The following is a 20,222-nucleotide window of genomic DNA, read 5'->3' as shown; positions in this document are numbered from 1 at the left end:
CTGGTATCGAGTATAAAAGGTACACTATTTTTAGGAAGGATAGACAGGAGGGTGTGTGTGTGTGTGTGCTGTTAATCATATATTGGATGATTTGAATCCAGTTAGAGTTGAGAACTATGATTGTAGTACTACTACTACTAACAGTATTTCATGTAGCAGTGAGTTTGAAGCCATCTGGTGTCAGGTGGAATCTAACAAGATCAATTACACAGTGGGGTCTTGTTACACACCTGGTAGATCAGTTGCTAGTGATGAAAAAATGCATCACCAAACACACAAGATGAGCGCAAAAAGAATAATCATAATGGGAGACTTTAATTATCCAAATATTGATTTGGGTAGCAGTAGAATAATCTCATGAGAAGAATGAAAATGCATTTATTGAGCTGTTGTGTGACAACTTCCTCAAACAGCATGTCACGGAAGGAACTCGAGGTCAAAGAGTGTTAGATTTGATTATAATGTCAGAGGACATTTCAGTTACAGATGTAACTATTCTGCCTCTGGTTGGTGACAGTGATCATGCAGTACTTACTTGTGTAAAATCTTGTATAGACAGAATTTTTAGATTAGATTCTTTTTATACTGATTTTACTTAGGACTTCAAATTAATTTTTACATACTTGTAATTTTGGTTAATAATTAACTATTGATTTACTGTACAACAACAAAAGACAAAGAAAAAATGTCTGAATGAATTGTAACAATAGATTGTTAAGACAAAGAAATATCCCAGACGGGATTAAGAATAAGACCTAAGGCCATCGCACACACACACACGGTCAAGAATGTACGGGGTTTCCTGCCTTAACGCACAGACCTAAAAGGTGGGGGGGGGGGGGAAAGACCTCTATGAATACCCAGGGGAATAAAATAGTAGCAAGACCCAGGGTCAATTGAGCAAGATAAAAGGGGGGAGACATCGACAGAGCAAAGGGAACAAGCGACACACGGAGAGAGAAGTTTTTTCAAGGAAGGTCAGTCGTCATGAAGAGGGTTCATTGCGGAGAAGGTCAGTCATAGTTAGGTAGAAGAGTGCTTAGGTGGAGAGGTCATTTCGATGATCGTCACTGGAAAGATTTGTTTTTGCCCAGTTTCTGTTCCGGCTCCCAGTTCGAGTATGTCCTGCCGATTCTAGGTCAAGGGACCCTGTTCCAGCCAACAAATGCCCTAAGATGTGAGATGAGTCGTTTATGCAGTGAAGAAAGTAAGTTCCAGATTTCCAGCCACCAAGGTTCCTGATGATCTCCACCTGTAGAAGTGCCCTCGTCGATATCGGAAAACAGTGCCCGTGTGTGTATGCAATATTGGAAGGAAGAAGATGATAACGATCTCAAGGATCTACTGATGTGGACTAGATGACTAAATACCAAGTAAGGTCTATTTTATGTGATTTAACTAGAGGCAGAAATTGTGGCAGATTGCTCTAGCTGTTTTTTTGGTTAGTATTACTTCAGGACTGAAGGCAATTAGCTAATCATTGAGAAATAACTTGCTTAGTTGTGTGAGATAAAATAGCATTGTTACAAGGTGAAAGTTAATGTGTATGATGTTATTTATTGTCTAAGCTTACCTGTAGTATATTATGTGTAGGTCTGTTATTTTGTATGACTTGTGTGTAGGCACAAATATTACCTTACTCTGTTTACTTAAAGGAGAATTGTTAAACTAGATTGGATAATTTACGATCTAAGTTAATATTGCTGAGAAGTATAGAGTTGGGAAAAATATTGTGTGCTTAGTGTTAGCTTTATTATACTTTAATTAGCATGAATAAATTGCTTTGTTTGTCAAATAACTTGCCTGATTCCTATACACCAATGCACTTCTCATAAAAAAAATGAACCTGTGTGACCTAGGGAGTTAAGTAGCCATGACTGAAAATTAGAGTATTGCATTGCTTGATATAGTGATAAGTGTAAGGGATATTTCCATGCTTTGCTGAGTGTTTTTTCTAATGGAAGGATATTTAAGTCTTACCTGCCATTTCTGATGGTGCAGTCATAATAAATAAATAAATTTTCAGAAATCAATATAAAAAACGCTTACTGTTTAGACAAAGGAATTGGCTCCAGCCAGAGGTAATTCCTATGTTATAGAATTTCGTGCACGTGATTAAGCATAGTTACAACACTGAGAAAAGGGGGATTGAATTGAAAGAAAGGATTAACTGTAGTAGACTAAATCAGGCAACAGATTAAGAACAAAGGAGTCACAACTGTTAAGTATAATAAGTTAAGTGAGTTGAAATAAACAAGATAAATAAATATATATTTCGAAGTATACAATCAAAACTATAAAGAAATTAAGTAACTATATTTTACAATGCCGCAGACTTCATAAATATTACACTTGGGAAGTGACTAAGTTTTGAATGTTCCATTCAGGAAAGGTTACATGCTGAACTACAAAGCAGGAAATTATGGCTAACTGAGGAGTATACTATTTGGTTGTGATGGATGGATGGATGGGAAGAATACCGATAGCGCAAGCATTTAAACAATACTTAAATGATGCAATATCAGAGTGTGTCCCAAGGGTTTGAATAATAAATATGGTAGGAGTCAAATGGATGTGTAATTTTATTAAGCAAGAGATTCGTAAAAAAAAAAAGGGTGATGTGGAAGGAATACCGTTTGCGTAAGGATGATGTGCATTATGAAAATTATCAGCAGCAGGCTATAATATAGTCACAACTGTTGTACAGAAAGCTAAGCTTGAGTATTAAAAGAAACTGGCTCTGCGTGCTAAAGACAGGCCACAATCGATAGAATTCTATCAATATGCTGCAACTAAAAGAAAGAATGAATATGAAAGAATAATTCTTCTAAATGCAGATGGAGTGAGAAATACAGATGCAGAAGAAGCTGTTCAACTAATGAGTTCCCATTTTGTTAAAAGCTATCAACCTGGTGTACACAACATTGAGCTCACTGTTACTTTTTCACTGGATGAAGAATTGTAGGTGTATGAGGACGAGATATTAGAGCTGTTGCACAAGCTGAATAAGAATTCAGTAAAAGGGACCGATGGGATAGTGGCAGGTGTGTTAAAAGAGTGTTCAGCTGAACTGGCTATTCCTTTGACCAGTCTGTTTAATATGGGTCTCAAAACAAAGAAGTTTCAGCAGGAAAGGAAAGAATGTATGGTAATTCCAATGCATAGGGGTGTTGCATAGACCAATGTATCGACCAATTAGTATCTCAGGAGTGGTAGTGAAGATTTTGGAAAAATTGGTTAGGGCTTGCATTCAGAAATGGGTTGACGAGGAATCTGTTTTTCAATGAGCAACATGGGTTGCTCATTACTAAGGGAAGGTCATGTTTTAGCAATTTGCTCACATTCTATAACAATGTTACCATTGAACTAGATAAGGTGAATGGATACACCATGATATTTTTGGATTTTTCTAAGGCTTTTGACAGAATACAGCATGGTAGACTGTTGCACAAATTAGAGAATATGGGTTTGGATTATAGAATATTAGTGTAGATAAGAGGATGGCTGACTGACAGATATCAAAAAGTGGTATATGAGAGATGTAAGTCTGCAAGATTTAAGGTAATGAGTGGAATATCACAAGGATCAGTGCTTGGTCCACTGTTATTCAATCTATACATTAATGATATTGGGAAGGATTTGACAAGTGACATACAGCTATTTGCTGATGATAGGTAGGGTAATCGGGAATGCTGCTGATATGCAGTACTTGCAGAATGATTTGAATAGGCTGGAATTGTGAACATGGGAAAATGGATGTCGGTTCATTAGTAAATGTAAAGTCATTCACTTCAGCTTGATTAGATATTCCACTTCATATTATATTGATGGGATTATGCTTGAAGAAACTGATGAAGTTAGAGATCTTGGAGTGTTAGTAGATAAAAAGTTGAATTTCTGGTGTCATGTAGTAAAGATTGCAAATACAACTCAAAAGATAATTTCAATGCTGAAACAAATGTTAACATGTAAAGATAATAATGTCATTTTGACTCTTAAGGCCTTGATAAGAACTCATTTGGAGTGTTGTGTGCCGGTTTGGTCTCCTGGTTTCTGTTGTGATTCTGATATATTGTAGAGAGTGCAGAGTGTGTTAAAAATGATATCAGAATTGCAGGATATTGATTATGAAGAAAGATTGATAGCAAACAGGAGAAAAAGGAATGATATGATTGAGACTTACAAACTTCTGAAAGGGTCATACAGGATTTCAATTGATGGAATATTTATGGAGGGCAGGGAAAGGACAAGAGAGCATCCTTGAAAACAGAGAATGAATGCTGCTAAGAATGGGGTGAGGCTAGGTTTTTATGCTATAGGGTGGCAAGTGATTGGAATGGATTGCCATTGGATATTGTGAATGCAAGGAGTGTGAATGAATTCAAGAATAAGTATGATAGCTGGTGCATGTAATATATGGCCTCCCTGAGGTCTTTCTTAATAATAATAATATTATTAATAATCCTTGATTGATGATATTTGTGTATTAACTCACTGTAATATCAGATAACAAAAGTTTACATTAAGAATTCTTTTTGCTTCCTGCAGAGTTGTTTTTTTAAAAGACTATAATCAGAATCCACTATAAACTATTGGATATTGTGAATGCAAGGAGCGTGAATGAATTCAAGAATAAGTATGATAGCTGGTGCATGTAATATATGGTCTCCCTGACTCTCTGGAGGGAGACCATATATTATATGTATTAATAATAATACATTATTATTAAGAAAGACCTCCAGGTATAGAAATACATTATTATTAATATAACGATACATTAATAAGTTTAACAATACGTCTTAGGAAAAAAATCAATTCAGCTTACAAACATTCAACTAATAAACACGTCAACTTTCATAAGCTGTAGTTTGCCTGTATTTATACTCTAAAAAAACATTGCTTTTGAAATATTTTCTATAACATGTAGACAGTTCATAAATAAAACAGAAATTCTACTGAAAAACTTGAAACTAGTAAGAAATACACATATACTATACTGACAGATGTCTACAAATGTGCTTGCCTGATGCAGAAAGGATGGTACATAGCAGTGAGTCTCTGCCAGATGTGGTATATTTGCTAAACACAGCTAGAGATGAGTGTGTTAATAATTTGAAGAAAAATGGTTAAATTACTTGGAGAATATCCAGAATATCCTATTCTTTTGTTTTTAAAAGTCACCTTTCATCTCTGATTTCTTCTACTGTACTCTTTCTCCCAATTGTAAGCTTTCTGAATAATCTCCATAAAATTTTTCTATCTCCATAACATTTTTTTTCTGTATTCTATAAGAATACATGCTAATATTTTGCCTGGAATTTAACAAGATTTCTTCTTCTCTAGACCTGCCTCTTATTTCTCCAGTCTTGCAGATAACTTTGTTGCAAACTTACTTTGCTAAATAAATAAATTAGTTTTTTGTTAATTTAAAACTTTCACCTCTGAAAGCTGCCAGACTGATTCTTTATTAAACTTCTCTATATATTTTTATTTTCGATGTGATGTTTCCATCCTGTTCAATGCTTGATCAGTTTAATATTTATCACTTCCTATTTCAAATCCCTACAGACTGCTGCATCCTGTATGAGTATGAAGATATCACAAACAACACAGCCAATAAGGCATTCATTTCTTGTATTTCTCTCCATGTGAATTTATGCATATCTTTATTTCAGACTATGGTGTTAGTAATGAGTATCCATACATTGAATAGAAGTTCATTAGAGATTATAAAGTTAGCAATAAAAGTTTGCTAAAACATTTCTATGTCAGCGATTAATTCCAATTTAGTCACTTAAATCTTTGACCAGCTTTTCCTTTAGGCTCATTTTCATATCAAATTTGTGATAGCAATTCCTCTGTTTGGTCAGTCCTAAAGACTTGAAATGGATTTAATTTGGGATATAAAATCATCTGCATAAAGTAAAGAGATATGTTAAATATTTCCAATTTTGATATATGTTCAATGCCACTTTCTTTCATCCATACAGATGAATAACTGCAAATGTCATGAACCTTTGCCTCAACACATGATTTTACATTAAACAATATTCATGTATATTCTTCAATTCTAACTGTTGACTAATATCCTAAGTATAGGCTATATATTACCCTGTATAATTTTCCATAGCACTTTATTGTTTGCCCCTTTTCTGATCCAAAATACTTAAATACAGATCCTTGGGTAATGACTTTGCTGAGCATGCTTTCACACCGGAATTAATTAACTAAGAAACCAGCACTTCCTCCAATTCAGGGTACAGCAGGAAAACAGCTTCCACAGACCAACCCTCTGAGTGTACACAGGATAGAAGCTGTTGGTAATACTTTGGGGGGGGGGGGTACCTTCCTGACAAGCTGGAAAACAATCCTGCTGCTGGTTGCAGGGACAACTGTATACCCATGCTCTATAGATTTTCCCAATATTCTACTACCATGGAAGTCAGTGTATCATATTGCAGAGTGATTGTGGTTAAAAATAAAATCCCATAAAAACTACCAAAAAATAAAATATTAACAATGCAACAAAAATATTGCTTATGAGACCTCAATAAAAGTTGAAACCAGTCTGTGTAGTGACCTTTCCCACTACACAAAGGTGACCCCCTCTCCCTCTCTCACACACAGACTCCTTTCTAATAAGTGCTCTGTTTCTGCATTATACATGTCCTAAAGAATATGTGCTTTGCATTATGGGATACTAATGCAAGTGATACGAGGTCATTAGTCTCTATATACAAGTTGCTCAGTCTTGAAGTTACTTCAGGTGCAAACTTTGTTTGCTTACACCTGGGTATTCTGGGCATCTTTAATTTATATAAATCCAAAGAAAATCTAACTAAACAAAATTCAATGGAAAAAAAAAACTTCCACATCAACTTTACAACATCAAGGGCCACAATACTAATATCAGTGACATGAACCTGACATTCAAACCATATCAATTATTCATCTTGCCTCAACTGGCATCCTCTATGACCACCACCACTGACCTCAACTTTCCACAGTTATATCAAGCATGCTGCCTTCTTTAAGAAGGGAAGAACATGTGATTTTGTCAAATCTGATATCCCAAGCCAATGGTTATTAGACACATGGCATCACTATTGCATGATATTCTTTGTCTTATTTTCCCTTTCTTTGTCTATTTTTGTTGTCTTCATTTGTTTGCTTCATTTACCTGTCTTCAACATCTCATGGTCTCCCTTCTACCTTGTTTGATTGGATGGCAGTTTCCTCTCACCATATTTTTTTATCATATCAATGCTAGACTACTCCAGCATTCTGTACTCATGCCAATGATCTTACTCCCTGCACAATCAATGACCTCTCTCTTTAACTTCAATACAATTTTGCTGATTATACCATTCCCATTCTTCAAATGAGAAATCTTGCAGTATTCAAATGATTCCAGCTTCAAGATCTTCAATACTAATATCTTCACGATTCTCAAGTTGGGTGAATATCATCCAGTAAATTTCAACACTCTGACACAGTCCTGTCTTATTACCTGAAATAAAATCCTACTCCACCTACCCCATCCTCTTACATTTGACAATGTTTCAGATTATAGTCAAGATCAGTTTTCTCTTCTTGGGCTGACTTTCATATCTAGTCCAGCATAAACATATCATTCATGGTTTTCTCAGCCCCCCCCCCCCAAAGATTTGATACTCTTTTTTTTGTTGTTGTTAAAAAAAAAAAAAAAAAAAAACCCTCCCTTGCTCAAATCCAACCAACCATAGAATGCTGTTCTCACATACAGGAGTGGTGCACACAAAACCACACTATGAATTCTTGACTGCATACAGAAGAGAGGCCAAGTGCCTAAATAGGTGACCCCTCTCTCACAGACTCCTTTCTAATAGGTGCTCTGTTTCTGCATTATACTTTTTAAAGGTATTTTCACTGGCATCCCTCCAATGAAATAACCACTAGCATTCCTCCCTTTTCCTCTAATCATGTAAAAACATGAGCAATCACTGCTAAACATCCATACACAATTCAACTTCAAACACATTGAACCAACTTCTTTATAATCTTTTTCATTACATGTATCTCTGTTCTTTTAAACAGCCTTCCTATACTGTTTTCCCCAACTGTTAGATTTCTTTTTCTCTATGACCACTTTTCCCCACACATGACACTGTTGCATTATAGACATGCAGTTAATATAAAAAATCGCCATGATTTCTAATCAAACATGGATTATTCTTCTCCAAGTTTTGCTTCCACAATTTTTATTATCCTTTTTTCCAAGTATGCTTACATTTATCTTACCAAGGATGCTAAGCAGGGAACCCCTCTCTGATTCTCACATTGTTTTATTCCCAAATCAACCAGAATGCAACCTTCTGACCATTCCTTCTGAATTATGAATGTAGCCACTGTAAAACTTTTATTTGAACATTTCTTTTTGAATATCATCTACTCAGTTGGCTCACCACATTTTAGATTTCTAATGGCTCTTTATCCCTCAAATATTGATCAATATCGCTGATATTACATTCTTCTTGAATATGCTCTACCACTGCTTGTTTCATTCAATCTATCAAAGTAATTTTTATTTTTATGGAGAACCCATCTAAAAGAGGTTGGTCAACCATAGTATGCTAATACCATGAATGGGCAATAAGGAACTTATTCACATTTGACTCAAAAAGCTGCACGTTGTATTCCTTGGGAAAGATATTTGGTCAAAAACTTTTAGAGGACAGTAGCAGAAGAGATAAGCAAAGAAGAGGAGAAATCTGTTTTGTGGGTTTGGAGTTGAACTGTGGGAGGGTGTTGGTTAGTTGCTGCATGCATCTGGATGGATTTGCAAGATGGTGGGGGATTTATTGATGCCAATTCTGATGAACAGCTGCCATAGAAGTATTTATGGAAGACGCAGGCTGCAGAGCATGAAAGCCTGTGCGAAAGAGAGAGGAGTTTTGAAAGTTTTTCACTTAGTTATATTATAAATTAAAGATGCCAAGAAATTATATTCTTGGTTTCTTGGCATCTTTAATTTATAACTTCATGACTGGGAAACTCATATATAGACGCTAATGACTTCACATCAATTGCCTTAGTATCCCATAATGCAATGCACATATCCTTACGGACATGTATAATGCCATGCATAATGACTACTCCATGCCCTGAACAGAAATATAGAGTACTTACTATTATTATTATTAAGCAGACTTATTTGCCAGGAACTTTTGATATGCTTTCTTCTTTTCCTTCACTGCCTCTAACTTCCGGTGTCCACCATGGAGTTCTGATTTTTCTATATTTGCAGACTACCTCACCACATGCCTCTCTGGCTGAATCAATCAGGGTTTTCTTTAAGACTTGCCACTGAATCTCCAAGGGTTTGGTTCCAGTTCTCAAACTCAATCATTTTTTCTTCAATAATCTTTGTGTATTCTAGTCTACAGTTCACATCTGAGAGCTGCTCAACTTTTATTTGCTTTAAAACCTTCTTACATGTTATTCTTTTCAATATGAAATTCGATTTTATCCTGCTCAAGACTAAATAGTGATCACTTCCGATTTCAAATCCTCTGTACACTCTGGTGTCCTTCACCAAGGAGAAAACATCACTATCAACAATAACATAGTCAATGAGACTTTTCTTATTCCTTGCTTCTTCTCTCCATGTGAATTTGTGCACATTTTTATGTTGGAACATGGTGTTAGTAATAACCAGTCCATGTCCTGAGTAGAAATCCAACAGGTATTTGCCACTATTATTAGGTTTGCTCTTTTCTCCAAATTTTCCCAAAATATTTTTGTATGTCTGACAATCATTTCCTACTCTGCTATTTAGATCCCCAATAAGGACCAACTTTTCCTTTTCCATTGTGTCAGTTGCTTTTTCGAAAGCATCAAAAAATTCCTCCACTTCTACCTTAGTAGAACCTTGTGTGGTTCTACTAAGCCATGACAGTCCACCATATGCACAAATAAGTCTCATTGTCCAATTCCCCATTCTCATATTTGCCCACATCACTCTACTTGAGACTGCCTACCATTCAAGATGATTAGCCTCATATTTTGTGTTGAATACTATAGCTACTCTTTCTTTTCCTTGATTGTCATTTCTTGAATATAACATTTTGTATTTATTGCTCAGAAATATCTCACCAGTTTTTGTCTTTTTTGTTTCAGTCACCCCTATAATGTCGATCTGGTACTTATCTAACTCCTCAGCTAGCTCCATTTAGGCTTCTTATTGATAGTACTGATCTTTAACTCTGGTGATGTTGAGTTGAGGTATGCTTTCAGATTTGTTCCAGTAGCTGACTTTTCGCTGTTCGCCCTGGTTCCCTAGCGAAAACAACAGGAGCCCTTGTTTAACCGGGCAACACCTCAGCCGGCATGAAATTTTGTCATGTTGTACCATCATTTTGTATATTGGTTTAAGCCAATAAGAATACAATTTGGTCAGCTACATCTCAAATTGCCAGCCCATCCTTGTTTGTTCAGTATCCAGGTAGATATATCCAACAGGATACACCACGAGAAGGTGAGGATTGGACATTAGGTCAGAAGCCCCGGTCGGTTCTCTGCATTCCTTTAAAGGCTATGCGGAGGTCTCCTCTCAGTTATAAAGCTTTGACCCTTACGCACCCCAAAAAATCATATCCAAGTTACATAAATATAAAGAGCCAACAGGCTTCATTTCGGCGATATAAACATTAATTAAATTAAGGGGATATTTGGTTTTAAAACACTGTGGGAGCTAATATCCTCTTAATTTAATTAATCATATCAAAGTGTTTTAAAACCATGAAATCTGTGAAATCCACTCTAATATTTTCTATTTCATCTACACAAATGCTAGTCATGACCCACAATTTGAAAAATGCTAGAATGAGTGAAGAAAGTCAAGTTAATTACCCATGACAGTCCACCCCATCTTCAGTGTTAAGATTGATAGCCTGTTGTACCTAAATAACTTGACTTCTTTAAATACATGATAGCTGCTTTTCATAAGAAAGACAGTTAATCATATCTTCACTGTCTTCTATGACCGTAAACTGCATGTATTCTAGTGGCTGATTTGCCTGTTTGGCAGGTCAGGCAAATTTGCCATTGTAAAAACTCAAGTTTCCTGGCGGAAAGACATGCTACCTCCGTATGAAATTAGCTAACTCACCTTCAGTTGAAAATCCCTGACAAAGGTTCTTTGTATCCTAGACAGGGTTTGATCCCAGGTCTCTCCAACCTCAGTCAGTATTCAGAATGGCCTGTGGTTTTCAGGGAAGCTACACATTCATGAAATAAAGAGTGTTATATGTACTATCAGATTCATATCCAAGATATTAGTTATCATTAATATAAATTTGAACCTCCATAGCTCAGTTGTTATAAACAAAACCCTTTGGTCAGAAACACCTGGATTCGATTTCTGTCCATGATGCGAGAAATTTTTTTATCAGATCATTTTGACTAAACATGAGTCAGCCAGTCTCATATGGATGCTGAGGGTTTTATCCCCAGAAACTCAGGTTTTTCATCCCTCAAAACAGGCAAAACGGGTCCTGTGAACAAAAGCATCTACAGACATAAAATACTGTATACAAGGAAGGCAACAGAAAACCATCTTGTACCATAATCAATGTCCTACTAAAAGTACATACTACTACCCCACCAACCATAAGGGTGAGGGAAATTCCACACATGTAATGTAATTTTATAAAAAAAAAAAAAAAGAGAGATTCAATGAGAGACAAAAACAAATAATCCAAACCAATATCTTTATTTGCAAATAAAGATATTGGTTTAACACCTGTGTAATCATGGTATAAACGGAGGTAAATAACTGTGTGTGTGTGTGTGTGTGTGTGTGTGTGTGTGTGTGTGTGTGTGTGTGTGTGTAAAATATTTCTTCTGCAAACACTATACACTATATAAATGGAATATGAGACATGAAATATAACACTATATGGAATATGAGAAGAGACTGGCACTAAGATCCAAAGAAAATCCTAAGGAATTTTTTTAGCTATGTAGCCAGGAGGAGGAGAAATGATTGTGGAAGAATGACATTGCAGGATAAAAATGTGAATAGATTGACTGATGCAGAGGACATGCTGGAGTTGTTCAATGAGCACTTTATTGGAGTATTTCATCCTGGAGAAGAAGGTTTTAATACTAGAGGGAAAGGGGGGGGGGTTTAGAGGTGTAAGAGGAGAGAGTGTTCTAAATACTGAGTACTCTGGATGTCAGTAAAGCTGTGGGACTGGATGGTATTTCACCACGGGTTTTGAGAGAATGTGCTAAAGAACTGACAGCTCCGTTGACCTGGCTTTTCAATAAAAGTCTGGCTGCAGGAAAGGTACCCAAGGAATAGAAAGAGGATAAAATAGTGCTGTTGCATAAGGGCAGTAGCAGACTGGAAGTGTCTAATTATAGGCCAGTTTGTATGTCATCAGTAGATCGTGAAAAAATAAGTGAGGAACTATATACAGCATTGGGCAGACAAGGATAATGTTATCTGTGAGAATCAACAAGGATTTGTTAAGGGGCGGGTGCTCTTGCTTTAGTAATATGATTGCCTTTTATAATAAGACAAGAGCAGTTGATGAAGGAAAGGCATACTGCCATTTTTTTGGATTTTGCAAAGACATTTGACAGGTTGTAACATGATAAGCTGATATTTAAGTTGCAGTACATGGGTTTAAATGTCGGGTTAGTCAACTGGATTCAGGATTGGCTGTCTGATAGGTATCAGAGAGTTGTGTATGGCGAGGCAACATCAAGAAAGCAGAAGGTTATAAGTGGGGTTCCACAGGACTCAGTATTGGAACCAGTATATCAATGACATTGTCAATGGATTGCAAGGGAATATTCAGTTATTTGCAGATGATGTGAAGCTGAGAAGGGTTATCAGTAATAGTGCAGATGTGGCACCCCCGAAAGAGGATTTCAATAAACTAGACAGATGGGCAAATGAATGGGGGATCTCGATTTAATGCAGCAAAATGTAAAGTCTTGAAGTTTGGGATCCATCGATGGGAGGCTGCATACTTGATTGGAGGAGCTGTACTGGAGGAAGTTGGGGGAGACAAGAGATCTGGGGGTGATGATTGATAGAAAACTGAAATTCAGGGAGCATATTGCAAAGGTGGTGAAGGTAACTCAGAGGATTGCTGCAATATTGAGAAGGACACCGACCTGCAGAGATAAAAGAGTTGTCATTCCGTTGTATAAGACCCTGATCAGACCACACTTGGACTACTGTTCTCAAATTTGGTCTTCAGGATTTGAAGGGGATAAATTAAATTAATTGTGGAAAGGGTACAGAGGCAGATAACAAAGATGGTTTCAGGACTGTACAATATTAGTTATGAGGATCGGCTAGAGTGTGGTGGATAGAAGAAGGAGAGGTGATATGATTGAGACTTTTAAACTGTTGAGAGACAGTTATAGGGCGGACATTGGGAATTACTTGGTGGAACAGCGGGAAGGAGCAATGACAAGAGGCCATCCCTGGAAGTTATGAAAAGAAGCTGTGAACAAGAGGGCAAGGAGTGGTTTCTTTGTGTGAAGAGTGGTTGAACCATGGAATGCATTGCCTAAGAGAGTAGTGAGAGCAAGAACAGTCAATGAGTTCAAGGAGTGGTATGATAGACTTTGTGTTTCCTAAGAAGGACCACGATGAATCTCTTGACTCCATGGAGGCCTGAATAATAATAATAATATACACTTCAACCTTACAAATAAAGTTAATTATCTAAAAGAGGTCCACACTTATCATAGCAGAAAATTCAAACATAACTTTTTAACCTCTTTGCAATCACAGGATATTTCCTCAAAAAAATTTCACAGTTAACTTTTTAACCTCTTTCTATGCAATCACACAATATTTCTTCAAAAAAAAATTTGTACTCCATTCCTTCAAGTAATAAGCACTGTTTATTCTTCCCTCAGCCTAGATTACCAAAATCACACCAGACAATTCATACCTAATTATTTTTGGAAATATCAAAACCTTCTACATTATAGAAAACATTCAACTAGAATGTATTAACCAGAAGACTGTCCATTATTATTATTACTGGAGCCTAGGGGGGGGGGGAGGACTAAATAAACAAACACTCTCCTCTTAACAGATTTTTAATTTAACATCCTTTAGAAGGAATGTCTGTTAATTTTGGGAAACTATTTCATTCCTTCTTAACAATTTTATTCTCCTTTCATGCTTTAAAACCCTGTCTTCTTAGACTATATATTTCTCCTCCAAAACTTTCATGTACCAGATTCATTCTGTTTTGTAATCAACAGCTGTTCCACTTACTATCTTGAACCTGGTATTTTGAAATGCATACTCCACTCGTATCTTATTTTAACAGTATTACAATGCCAAATGAACTAAATTATAAAAAGATGTTTATTAACTGGCTTATATTTAACTGGATTTCAAACTATCATCTTCAAAGCAAACTAGCATGTTACACTTTACACACAAAAATCAATAAGTGAAACAATTCAAATTGTAATGGACAAAAGATCTATTCCTAAGTTGGCACCTTCCGATGTTGCACAAAAGAAGTATTATAGTTGTGTAGGTGTTGATCTTAAGAAAAGTTTCCCAAATTTTTGGTAAATTAGTGTAACCATACTTGTTCAGGTTAGAATGCTTCATAGCCATAGCTAAGTCTAAAAATAATCTTTCTGACCTGTAACAACTTCTATAAAGCACATCTGTTTTCTTCCATCTAATCCTGTCTGAAAAGATGTCCAAAGAATGGTCTTCCAGTCCAAACTTGCCATAATAATGGTAGCGAATGTATTTCTCATGTTCTCCAAAGTGGATGTTAGCAGATATTCCTGTCTGTCCATATTAGGACAAGTCACAGTCACAGAAAACTTCATACACTCCATGATATGCTAGAGGAGGAAGCTTATTCTTAGAAGAGCAGCTGAGATCTGCTAATTTAACATGTCATTTGAATGTGATGTGAAGTTCTTATTTTTCATAAGCGAACCCTCGGTCAGTCTGTAACAGTAATTACTAAAATAAAGAGCCAAAAGGCTTCAGTTTGACAATGCAAAATTACATAAGCAAAGTGGATATTAGATCCAGCATTATTTCAATGTAGAAACTATGAAAGTTTCGTAAGTTGATTGGAGATCTTGTTGTTGTTGTTGTTGTCTTGTCCTTCGAAGAGTCTTAGATGTTTCCATGTGCTCCTTGTTCTGCTTTGGCTATGTCGATGATTTTGTTTGTATAGAGCTGTTGTTCAGGATTAGGATCTATTTCTTGCAAGGCTGCTGTAATTGCCGGACAGGTAAAGATGTGAGTGGGTGTCAGTTCTGTATTGGAGCAGTTCATTGAGCAGTGACATGCTCAATGGAGACAGGTACACAACCTTGAAAGAGAAGGCTCAGAACAGAAGAGAGTGGAAGGAAAGTTTCTGCTACTAAAAGAAGAACCTGCTCAATTGCAGAATACTAAAGAAGAAGATGAAGAAGAAGATCTGAAAAAGGCATATGGCAAGGTGCCAAGAGAGAAGCTATTCAAAATGCTACAGTTGTATGGTGTCAGTGGGACATTTTATCAAGCAATACTTAGTCTTTATTTGAGTTGTAAGTCAGCAGTTAAAATCGAAGGAAGTAATTTTATATCTGGTGTCAAGACAAGGATGTACATCATCCCCTCTGTTATTCATTATCTATATGAATCACATTATGAAGGAAATTGGTATTCAACCTGATATCAAAATTGGAGATGTTAATGTCAGCTCTTTGCTTTATGTGGACGATGTTATACTTCTAAATAAATCCGCTACAAGTTTCACTGACTAAATTGAATAACTGTTGTAATAGATATGGTATGAAGGTCAGCAATAAAAAGACAAAGACAATGAAAATAGACAGAATCATTGAAAATGTCAACTGTGTTATGAATGGAGAACCTGTGGAACAAGTAAAACATTTCAGCTACTTAGGCATGATTTTTAGTGAAGATGGTAAATTAAATATGGATATAGACAACAGAATCAACAAAGCTGGTATGGTAAGAAGTCAACTGAGTAAATTTATATGGAATAAGAGAGAAATTAGCCAAAACACTAAATTAGCTGTATACAAGACAATGTTCAAGCCAATTTTAACTTATGGATCTAAGAGCTGGGTCAGAATTAAAACACTTGACCAAAGATTAGAGACCGCAGATAGGAGAGTCCTGCGAAAGATTAGGGGCATGAATAGAGGGCATCAATGGCAATATCATATTAAAAATGAGGAAATTAAGAAAGAACTTGACATTGTTAGCATCTAGGAATGTATTAACAGAGCTAATCTCAGTTGGTATGGTCACTTAAACAGAATGGGAGAGGAAAGATTAGCAAAACAAGTGTTCTCTGCCAGGTTGGCAGTTAAACAACCCAGAGGAAGACCAAGATATAGGTGGAATGATACAGTAAAAAGTGACTTAGAAGATAGAAAGATAAGATCTGATAATGTTGGAGTCTTGACAGGTAACAGATTTGGAGGAAAACTGTAGATAGGAAGTTAGTGAAGAATTAGTAGTTAGTAGTAAATTTTTCATGTAGTACTATCCTGCACACCCCTTGAGAGTGCATGTCAGGAATTTGATGATAATTAATATTTAGTATACATTGTTATTTCCTAAAAAAATCATTGTTATGAATAGGCAAAGTATAAGTCTGTCCACAAGAATAAAGAAATACTAATTAAAAAGAATGAGGTATTACATTTTTATTTATATATCTACATATAAAATAGGACTAAAATTCCTTCATTCTTTTTTGTATTTTTTTAAAAAAATGGTTCTGAATAAAAAAATCCTTAGTGTGGTTATGCTTTGGTGATAATGTGTTTGCCATTTAGATCCATGGGCAAGACTTTTTGTTAAGTAAGTAACAAAAAGAATCCACAGAATGGTGGATTCTTTTTGTTACTTACCTAAACAGCCAACACCCCCAAATTCACTTCACAGTAGAAAAATAATCTAATAACTGTTTGCCTTTTTTTTGACACATTGCTCACTCACCTTTCAGATGGTTCACTATTTTTTTCCATTTATAGACAGCCAGCAAACATGGGAAGATATCTACATGAACAATCATATCATCATCGAATCCAAGAGTTGTGTTATACAGGTATCCCTTGCTTAACGTAGGATTTGATTAATGCAGCGAAATTAATTGCGACGCTCCCTTTATATATGCGGCAAGAGTTTTAATTAATGCGCTTTTAAATTTACCATGCATAAACATGCAAGACTCGAGGAGTGTTTCCTGGCCGAGAGAAAGAAAGAAAGAAAGAGCGCATGATGACGTCATTTTCATTAAGCATTAAGAGTGGGTGTATTACAAGCTTCAATTGTTCTGCTGTATTTACAAATTACATTCTCTGCAATTTTTTTCTTCCAAAAAAGAATTTCATCCAAATTCTCTTAATGATCTGTGCAAGAATGTAAAAGTTTTATTTTTTTTCACCAAATACGACATCATTGCTACGCTCATGGACATGGGCGTCATTGTAACTTTCAAAGCTTATTTTCTTAAAAAGACATTCTCAAAGGCAGTAGAAACAACAACGGGAGAAAATGCGATCACGCTCCAAGAATTTTGGAAAAAATTTAGCTCCCACGGTACTTGTCTTCTTCTAGCTCCCACGAGTCATGAAAACATTCATGACTCGTGGGAGCTAGAAGAAGACAAGTACCTTTTAGCTGCATGAGAACTGTTTGGAAAAAACCTTTTGATGGAATGTGCTATGATTTAAGTAGTTTTCAAAATCATGTGAACAACATGGTTGAAGAAATCATTGCAATTGGTGAAGACCTTGGTTTTGATAGTGTTGATGCAGAAGATGTTAAAGAATTATTGAATTCAAATTGAAAAGATTTCAGTGACAACTATCTTCTTGAAATTGAACAACAACGCGCATATAAAGACAATGAACAAATGGAATGTGAAGACGAGGTTCCAAAGCAGATAACAATTAAAGAACTGGATAGAATATTTCATAGTTTAGAATCGCTTAGACAGCAGCTAATGGGTATGGATCCAAATGTTAATTGAAGAATGCTTGTTTGCCAAGTTGCTTGTTATCGTAGTATTTATGCTGATAGGAAAAAACTAAAACTGTTCAAACGACTCTTGATTTTTTTTTGATAAAAAAATGCAGTAGCTAATCTAGGTACAAGCATTTATTAAACATTTACTTTGCATTCATTTTTTATCTTTCCTAAAAGAGTACCACATAAAACAAATTATTAATTCAGTAACCAAACATGGATGAATTGTAATTTTTAATATTGATTATTATATTTGATTAATGCGATTTTGATATACGCGGGAACATCGAAGGATTAATTAATCGCGTTAATCAAGGGATTCTAAAAACACATACAGAGAGCTAGGGCTATTTTGTCCTATTTAATAGCACCTGTGCACTAGATATATTAAAGTAAATCCAAGGCTTTCACTGCTTATGCAAGTAGATTATTATGTCTGTACACAAATGCTAGCAGTATCAAAAACAAAAGGTGTAGAGTTTATTGCCTTGGTCAATACACTGGGACCTGAGGTTGTAGGCATTAATGAGACTTGTCTATCACAATTAGACATACAAACTAGTATCAAGTGTAAAAGGAGCAGTATTTTTAGAAAGTATAGACAGGATAGGAAAGCAGTGGGGTGGGGGGGGGGGCATGCTGCTAATGATACTGGTTGACTCGAATCCAGTTAGTGTTGAGACCTGTGACTGTAATACTAGTAACAGTTTTTCATGTAGCAGTGAATTTGAAGCCATCTGTTGTGAGTGAGGGGTCTAAAAAGCTTAAGTAAATATTGGGGTGTTGTCATAGACCTAGAATATAATTTGCTAGTGATGAAGAAATGCATCATCAAATGAAGACGATGGGTGCAAAAAACAGTAATCTTAACGGGGCATTTTAGTTATTCAAACATTAATTGGGACGCAATAAAATATCATGAGAAGAATAAAACAGAATTTATTGAGTTGAAAACAACTTCCTCAAGCAGCATATGACAGAAGAAACTTTACATCAAAGAAAAATGCACAAGAGGTTGTTCAATAATGAATTCCCATTTTCCTAAAAGCTATCAATCATTGCACTCACTGCTACCTCTTTATTGGATGAAGAAGAAGATATACTACAGCTATTGCACAAACTGAATCAGCAATAGGGACTAAAGGGATATCAGCATGAAAGTTAAAAATGTATACAGCTGAAATGGCTATTCCTTTGACCAGGCCACAAAAATTTGAGTCTCAGAACAGGTAAGGTTTTGCAGGAATGGAGAGAATATGTGGTAATTCCATTGTACAAGGATGGTGCAAAAACTGATCCAATTATAAAGCTATCAGCATCTCTGGAGTAGTTGTGAAGATTTAGGAAGAGCTGATTAGGGTTGGCATTCTGAAATGCATCAACAGAGAATCTCTACTTTGCAATGAACAGCATGAGTTTACTAATGGAAGTTCATATTTGAGCAATTTGCTCACATTCCATAATAATGTTACCATTGAGTTAGACAAGGAGAATGGATACATCATGATACTCTGGATTTTGTTAATGCTTTTGACAGAATACAGCATGGAAGACTGTTGCATAAATTAGAGAATATGGGATTGGATTGAAAAATATTGGCATGGACAAGAGAATGGATGATCGACAGATATCAAAATGTGGTATATGGAGGATGCGAGTCTGCAAGATTTAAAGTAACCAGTGGTGTACCATAAGGTTCAGTCCCTGGTCCATTTTTTTATTCATCTATACATTAATGACACTGAGAAGGATTTGATAGGAGACAATTATTTTCTGATGATGCAAAGATAAGTAAGATAATCAGGACTGCTACTGATAGACAGTACTTGCAGAACGATTTGAGTAGGCTGGAATTGTGAGCATGTCAAAATGGCTATCGGTTCATTGTTAGAAAATGTAGTTATACATGTAGAATTTGTAGACTGCAGACACTAGCAAAGAGGAGAAAGACAGGTGATATGATTTGATGAGATATCCAGTGTCATATTATATTGGTGGGATTATGTCAAAAGAAACTGATCAGGCTAAAAATCTGAAAGTTTTTGTAGATAGGAAGTTGAAGTTCAAGAGCCTTATGGCAAAGATTGCAAATACAACTCAGAGGAGAATTGCAATGCAAAAACGATTATTGACATGTAAAGATAAGGAAGTCATTGTGGTTCTTTACAAGACCTTG

General features: G+C 35.8%; 1 protein-coding gene across 2 annotated transcripts in view; it reads right to left on the bottom strand.

Moving 5' to 3' along the window:
• The window catches only part of Mtpbeta (mitochondrial trifunctional protein beta subunit), a 241,179-nt gene that overhangs the window by 49,497 nt on the left and 171,460 nt on the right, over positions 1-20,222 (bottom strand). The window lies entirely within an intron of this gene.

The sequence above is a fragment of the Typopeltis vanoorti genome, chromosome 4, assembly GCF_054136105.1.
Source record: "Typopeltis vanoorti isolate ZY-2024b chromosome 4, IOZ_Tvanoo_1.0, whole genome shotgun sequence".
In the NCBI taxonomy this organism is placed as follows: domain Eukaryota; kingdom Metazoa; phylum Arthropoda; class Arachnida; order Uropygi; family Thelyphonidae; genus Typopeltis; species Typopeltis vanoorti.
The sequence above is the reverse complement of the archived record's forward strand: the minus strand, read 5'-3'. Positions and strand labels throughout refer to the sequence as shown.